The sequence below is a fragment of the Physeter macrocephalus genome, chromosome 2 (genome assembly GCF_002837175.3).
Source record: "Physeter macrocephalus isolate SW-GA chromosome 2, ASM283717v5, whole genome shotgun sequence".
NCBI lineage: Eukaryota > Metazoa > Chordata > Mammalia > Artiodactyla > Physeteridae > Physeter > Physeter macrocephalus.
In genome coordinates this window covers 120,214,369-120,221,946 of record NC_041215.1, presented here as the reverse complement: position 1 = coordinate 120,221,946, position 7,578 = coordinate 120,214,369, and the positions used below count along the sequence as shown (strand labels likewise).

At 45.6% G+C, this 7,578-nt stretch overlaps 1 protein-coding gene and 1 pseudogene across 4 annotated transcripts in view; both read right to left on the bottom strand.

Annotated features, from left to right (window-relative positions):
* The window catches only part of TTLL4 (tubulin tyrosine ligase like 4), a 58,341-nt gene extending 53,516 nt beyond the window's left edge, over positions 1-4,825 (bottom strand). For all 4 annotated transcript variants that reach the window (XR_003677722.2, XR_003677723.2, XM_024124778.3 and 1 more), the window contains exon 1: positions 4,588-4,825. The gene's annotated coding sequence lies outside the window, so the exon portion shown is untranslated. The remainder of the gene's footprint in view (positions 1-4,587) is intronic.
* On the bottom strand, positions 2,311-2,714 carry LOC112065121 (UDP-N-acetylglucosamine transferase subunit ALG14 homolog; annotated as a pseudogene).
* Positions 4,826-7,578: the final 2,753 nt, after the last annotated feature.

The following is a 7,578-nucleotide window of genomic DNA, read 5'->3' as shown; positions in this document are numbered from 1 at the left end:
TACAGTGTTCGTTGGCATGGTATCAAAATTCACTTTTCCATTCTCAAATGTGTCATTTAAAAAAAAAAAAAAAAAAAAGTGGACAGCAAGGGGGGAAAAGCGGGGGATGGGGGTGGGGCGGTTGTGGTGGGATGAACTGGGAGATTGGGATTGACATATATTTACTAATATGTACAAAATGGATAACTACTGAGAACCTGCAGTATAAAAAATAAATAAATAGAATAACATTTTAAAATAAATAAATAAAAATAGTAGAAAACAGAAAAAAAAATTGTTTTTCAACAAGGAATTTTTCATTTACATATTCATTTTTGGATTTGGTTATAAATATGCTGCCTCCCTTCTTCCACCCCTTTTCCTCTACCTACTCTCTCAAAGTTGGTGCTCCTCTGTGCTCAGTCTTCTCACTTGGCCTGGCACATAGTAAGCGCTCAATAAATGGCAGTTGCAACTATTAACACAAACTCTCCCAAAGCAACCTCTTTTATCCCATGGCCTCAACCATCTCCTACATTCTCAACTTTCTTTCATCACTCAGACCTACAGAACAACCTCCCAGGCCTTTCTACCTTGATGTGCTGCAGGAACCTCAATTCAGCATGCCCAAACTCCTTTATCTTTCTCCTCAAAGCCCTCCTCCTAATAGTTTCTCCTGCATCACCACCCACTTAATCACTAAAGTCAGAAAACAAGGATCATTCCAGACTGCTCTTTGTCCCACTCTACCTACATCTACTTTGCCACCAGGTTTTGTCCACTCTACCACTGTTAATATCTCTCTAAACCCTCTCCCCCACTGCAACCACTATAAAGCCCTCATCATCTCTAGTCTGGTCTCTAGTTTTCTCATTGGCTCCCTGCCTTCAGTCTAAAATCTTACTTATTCAAACTGCACACTGACACTACAGTAGTAATCTCAAGCACAAATCTGATGTTACCTTCCTGCTAATTACCTTTCCATGGTTTTCCTGCAACATACTCTTCCAATGATTTTACTCATGTATTCCCCTAGGAATTTTTAAAACCATGTATTCCTTGGGGAGTTCCTGGTGGCCTAGTGGTTAGGATTCCAGACTTTCACTGCCGTGGCCCAAGTTCAATGCCTGGTTGGGGAACTGAGATCCTGCAAGCCATGCGGTAGAGCCAAAAAAAAAAAAAAAATTAAACCCATGTATTCCTTGCACATCTTAAAGTTGAACTCTAAAATTTTTCATCACAAGTTAAACAAGTTTATACTTTTGTTAAGAGGAGGTAGAAAATACTAAACATTTTATAGAAACAACTAAGGTAAGGATTAACTGTAATTGAAATAAACACTTCATGACGATTTAATAAAATGAGTTTTAACTATCTGATTAACACACATCTAAACTAAAAGAAATCTCTTTTTAAAAATTTTATGCGGGGCTTCCCTGGTGGCGCAGTGGTTGAGAATCTGCCTGCTAACGCAAGGGACACGGGTTCGAACCCTGGTCTGGGAGGATCCCACATGCTGCGGAGCAACTAGGCCCGTGAGCCACAACTACTGAGCCTGCGCGTCCGGAGCCTGTGCTCCGCAACAAGAGAGGCTGCGATGGTGAGAGGCCCGCGCACCGCGATGAAGAGCGGCCCCCGCTTGCCACAACTAGAGAAAGCCCTCGCACAGAAACGAAGACCCAACACAGCAAAAATAAATTAATTAATTAATAAACTCCTACCCCCAACATCTTAAAAAAAAGTTTATGCAACTTTTATCCAATACAGCTTGAAAAATCTGTGGTCCCGAAAAACATTTTAGACACATTTAACTGTTGTGTTCTTTTTTTTTTTTTTAATATTTATTTATTCATTTCACTGCACCGGGTCTTGGTTGCAGCATGCAGGATCTTCATCGCTGCATGCAGGGTTTTTTAGTTGCAGCATGCAGGATCTAGTTCCCTGACCAGGGATCGAACTTGGGCCTCCTGCATTGGGAGGGCGGAGTCTTAACCATGGCCCACCAGGGAAGTCTCCAACTGTTGTGTTCTTCTGAATTCAGAATATCCCAACAAGGAACAAGCTTCACTCTAACAGCAGTGTGTATTACACATGGGAAGACAGGAAGACTTCTAGTGTTTTCTCTGGGTGGTCTCATCTGTATGACCCTATTAGGAAATTTATTCATGAATTCAATAGTTATGTCCCGAACAGAAGGGTAGAATAGTACAATGATTAGAGTATAGATGCTGCAGTCTCAGGCTTTCCGGGTTTGGATCCACTTAGTGGCCCTCAGACTTTGGGCAAGTCAGTTTTTTCCCATATGGCTCAGTTTTCTTACCAAATCTGGCTTCACTCAGGGGGAAGGAGAGCCACACAGAGTAAAAGCGGGTGAGTACCGTGGACAGCCAGGACTGCTGGACCTCCCGGCTTCTGGGAATGCGGTGAATATAGTATTCGGGAAACGTAGCACTGGAGTTTCTATCAGCTCGATTTACTTCAAAAGAATTTATTTTACGGGCACTCATTTCATCAGTGTCAGCAATGATATAATGTCTAAGAGTTACGTAAGCATCGGAAAAGTTCTCGAGCAACCTCAGGATCTCGGTGGTATGCCCACCGGACCCAGCCACCACCAAGAGGCTGAGAGACCGCCGGGGCACAGCGGCGCGGCGACGCAGCACTACCCATAGCCGCACTGCCAGCAGCACGGCCACGGATCCTGCCGCCGCCGCGAGGATAAGGGTGCCACCCATTCAAAGACAAGACGCATGCGTGCTATCCCCCGGCGCCGGCCGCAGGAGCCCTTCTAGGTTTTTGAGGTAACTTAATCAAACACCAAAGAAGGCCCCCTGAAATTAATATTTCCAAAATATTCCGTTTGCCAACCTGAGGTTTTTATACTCAGAAAAATATACTATAGTAAAATTTGAGAGCGAGAGAGATATGACACTCTCCACCCCTTTTTTGTAAGGTCAGTGTTAGAAGCGTTCATTTGGAAGCTGAGGATCTGGGGGCTGATTCTTCTAAAACTATATGTGCATGTCTATCCCTTGGAAGTCTCAGGCCCCTGAATGTCCTTCTTGAAAACCACTGCTCTGGAGGATCTAGTTCTAACTCTTCAGCAAAACATCCAAAGCCCTTTGTGATCTAACCCCTATTAATTTCCCTACTACTATTTGTCCCGGGCTGGTTCCCTCCAAACACAGCTCAGGTCTATCCGACTGTTTCCAGTTCTCTTTTCAGGCCTTTACTAAAGCTACTTTAGTATCTTTACTAAAGCTACTTTGTATCTGGAATGTCCTCTCACCTCTTTATTCCCAGAAAACACTTGATAATTTTTCAATGCTCCATTCAGCCCAATCAATAAGCAGCTGGTAACTTTACGGGCACCAAGTGAGTGTTTTTTATGCAAACAATGCCTCAGTATTTATTGCAAGAAATTAAGGATGGGATAGAACACTGTCCCATAGGGTCTCCCAGCTACTCGTTGACTGGCTAAATCAACAGGTAATGACGTTAAGGAAGATGGGATCTGGAGTAACAGAGAGCAGGGATAACTCCCTAAGGAAGGAAGGATCAAAACATTTTCTAGATCCAGAATGGGAATGTGAAGACCAGGGAATGGGGATAATATAGTTTTCCAAGTAAATTTGGGTTAAATATCCTTCTAATGTTCTATCAGAACACACACCACACATACGGCAAATGCTGTTTACCTGATTAAAATCTCCCCTAGACTATAACCTCTGTGAAAACACGCCTGCCTTGCTCACCACTGTATCCCCCCTCCCCCCCCCGGGCCTTCCACAGTGCCCTGGCTCACTAAATATTTGTCGATGTTTATTAAAAATTGTTGAATGATTAAATGAAGTAATGGATGTATGGATACATAAAGAATTCAATTCCACAGCATCGGGCTTCCCTGGTGGCGCAGTGGTTGAGAGTCCGCCTGCCGATGCAGGGGACACGGGTTCGTGCCCCGGTCTGGGAAGATCCCACATGATGCGGAGCGGCTGGGCCCGTGAGCCATGGCCGCTGAGCCTGCGTGTCCAGAGCCTGTGCTCCGCAACGGGAGAGGCCACAACTGGGAGAGGCCCGCGTACCGCAAAAAAAAAAAAAAAACTAATTCCACAGCATCTCGGATGCTGTTTGAAACTCTACAGTTTAGGAAAGTATTTCTCTACAGATAGTGAAGATGGGGAAGTTAAAAAGTGGGTATCCATGTAAAATTCAGCCGTGAGGCCTGAGAGGAGCTCGGGCTCACACCCAAGCAGGGAGAATTTAAACTGCAGCGGAGCGGGAAAGACGAGGCACGGAGGCCCAGGGTGAGAGGATGCTGCAGGGTTCGGGGCACCTAGAGGCGGGGCGACTAAGTTCACTGGGCGTGGCGGGGAAGGGGGCAGAGGGGGGGGTGGAGAAGGGTTCCGAAGAGGCGCGAAGTCCTGGCAGGGTGGGAGGACGCGGCCCCCTCTCTTCCCAGAGGATGGAGAGGTGGCAGGCAGGAAGCAGGGCTGGGGCAGGAGCGGCCAGAGTGCTGGGGGCCGCGTGAAAGGACTCGGGCAGAGGGAGGGGCGGGAGAGTCGGGGCGGCGGAGGGTCGTTTTCCTGGCTCCGCGGCCACACTCACCCAGCGGACTCAGCTTCGCCCCGGCTGGGCGCCGGCTCCGGGGTGCTTCCTCCCTTGGCCTTCCGGGCGAGCGGGCAGCCTCAGGCGCCCCTAGCAACCACGCACGGCCACACGGCCCGCGCTCTCAGCCGCCGGCGCCGCTGCCACCAGCCACGCACTGCGCGCGCCCCCAGCGGACGGACTGAGGGCCTGAAGGGGCGATCCCAGCGAGAGGGCGGCAGGCACGCGGAATCTCCGGAATTGTGGAGTTTGGGAGGGCAGGCAGTTACTGGGCTCGCGCACACGCAATCGCTTCAACGTGGGTGGGACTCGCCGAGTGGAATTCTGGGAGATGTAGTCTCAAGGTTAAATCCCTGAAAGGCTAAGCTCTGGCGCTCCAGGACCCGCTATACCTTGAGTCTACCTAACCCCTATGGACTCTTTCTTCGGCCGTGCCTTAATTTGCTACTCTAAAATCAAAGAGCTCAGGCTTTATTAAAGAATTTTCTTGTAGTTCCTTCCAGTAAGCCTTTGAGTTTGACCCCAGGAAAGGAGAGATCGCCAGATCCGCCATGCTTCCCTCTACCCACCTTCCCCTAACCCCACCCACCCAACAGGCTCCAATTACAACCACCTGCTTCCTGGGCTCCAAGTGTGAACTTTAGGAAACACTGACTCAATTAATTATCTCGCCAGGCCAGACGGATTGTACACCCTCAGTCTCAGATGTCCCTAGACCTAATGGATTTGGAGATCTCAAGAGAGCTGGAGGGTGAAAAGAACTTTTCTAAATAGTCTGCTACAGAAATAAAGGGGACAATAAAAGATGAAATTAACCTAAGGAAAATAATTGGGACCAGAACAAAGATGCTTAATAAATATTTGATTTAGGCAACAGTCATTGATAAATGCTAAAATTATTAGAAGGTTGATGGGGGATTTTTACACTGAAAGTACATTTGCTATCACTTGTATATTTTAATCAATCTTAGATCATGAAATGTGGGGCAGCTATAAATTATGTCTCATGATGTGATGCAATTTGAACTACACAGTAATACTTAGGAAGTAGTGTATTTTTGTCTAAAAATCAGTTGAATCTGAATCTTAATCAAACTTTTGGCTCCAACTTCCAGTTTTCAGGAAATAAAGAGAAACGTCGTCACAAGAAAGCCATTTGACCAATCCAGAATGTAGGCCAATATATAGGGGAATGACCTAATTTCTCCGACAATTTCAGAGTATAATAAAAGAGTGAAGGGCCTCCCTGGTGGCGCAGTGGTTGAGAGTCCGCCTGCCGATGCAGGGGACGCGGGTTCGTGCCCCGGTCCGGGAGGATCCCACATGTCACGGAGCGGCTGGGCCCGTGAGCCATGGCCGCTGAGCCTGTGCGTCCGGAGCCTGTGCTCCGCAACGGGAGAGGCCACAGCAGTGAGAGGCCCGCGTACCACAAAAAAAAAAAAAAGAAGAAATCATTATTAATTTTTTTAGTTATTGTAGTTTACTGAATGGTGACCCCCCCCCAATATATTCTTGTGTTAATTCCAGGAACCTGTAAATATTACTTTATATGGCAAAATATGTGATTGAGGATTTTGAGAGGATGATCTTGAATTAAGGAATTTTCCTGGATTATCTGGGTGGGCCCTAAACCCAATAACAAGTGTCCCTAGTGAGGCAGAGGGAGCTGGGACAGACACAGAGAATACACAGAAGAAAGGAAGAGGCAGTGTGACCAAGGAGGTACAGATCAGAGTGAAGAGGAATGCCTGGGGCTACCAGAAGGTGGAAGAGGCAAGAATGGATTCTTCCTTAGAACATTCTGAGGGAATGGGGTTCTTCAGACAGCCTGATTTCAGAATTCTGGCTTCCAGAACTGTGAGAGAATCTCTGTTGTTTTAAGTCACTAAATTTGTGGTAATTTTTTCTGGCAGCCACAGGACATTTTGACATTTTGACATCTTTTAAGAAGATATCCTTATTTCTTACAGACACTTTAAGGCATTAAACAACATGATGCCAGGGGGTTGCTTTTGCTTTAAAATACTACAGCAAACACCCTAGTAGCAACGAGCACAGGTAGCATCCAGGTCTTAGTTTCTAATACCACTACATTACAAGGAACCAGGGCTTCCTAGAGAAATTCTCAGACTGGGACAGGAAATATACAAAATGAGCCTGAAGTATCTGGTAGTGCCAGAAAGAAAGTGTTCCTAAAGTAAACAAACAAAAAAACAGATTGGTGGGTGTATTTCACAGGAGCTAACTGAAAGAACTCCCAATGACCAAAGCTCGAACAATTTGAGCAATAAAAATAAATAAATAATGGTTTAGGACCCAAAGTATAAAATATCCATGAGTCCCTGATATAAATAAATGGTTGAATACATTCACAAATGTGATAAAGAGACAAATCTCCTATGCAGAAAAATTCCCCCCAAATAATGTAGATACTCAGCCCTAAAGGAAGGGGAGTATAACCCCCATTCCTTAAGTTGAGCTGTGCAGTGACTTCTTTCCAAAGAGTACAGTATGGAAAGGGAGGTGGAGTAGGGCAAAAGTAGTAACAGTAGAAAAATCTGACAAACATCACTTCTGCAAGGTGATCAAGGTCAACACCAAGTCTTAAGTCATGTAGATAGTATATACCCTTTGATATATGATGAAAATGGCATTTTACTTTTGTGATCTTCCTCCCCAAAACCCATAATTCCAGTCTAGGCATGAGAAACACCAGGCAAATTCCAGTAGAGGAGCATCCCACAAAATACCTGACCAGTACTTCTCAAAATTGTCAAGGTCACAATGTTCACTGCAGCACTATTTGCAATAGCCAGGACATAGAAGAAGCCTAAGTGTCCATCGACAGATGAATGGATAAAGAAGATGTGGCACATATATACAATGGAATATTACTCAGCCATAAAAGAAACGAAATTGAGTTATCTGTAGTGAGGTGGATGGACCTAGAGAGTCTGTCATACAGAGTGAAGTAAGTCAGAAAGAGAAAAA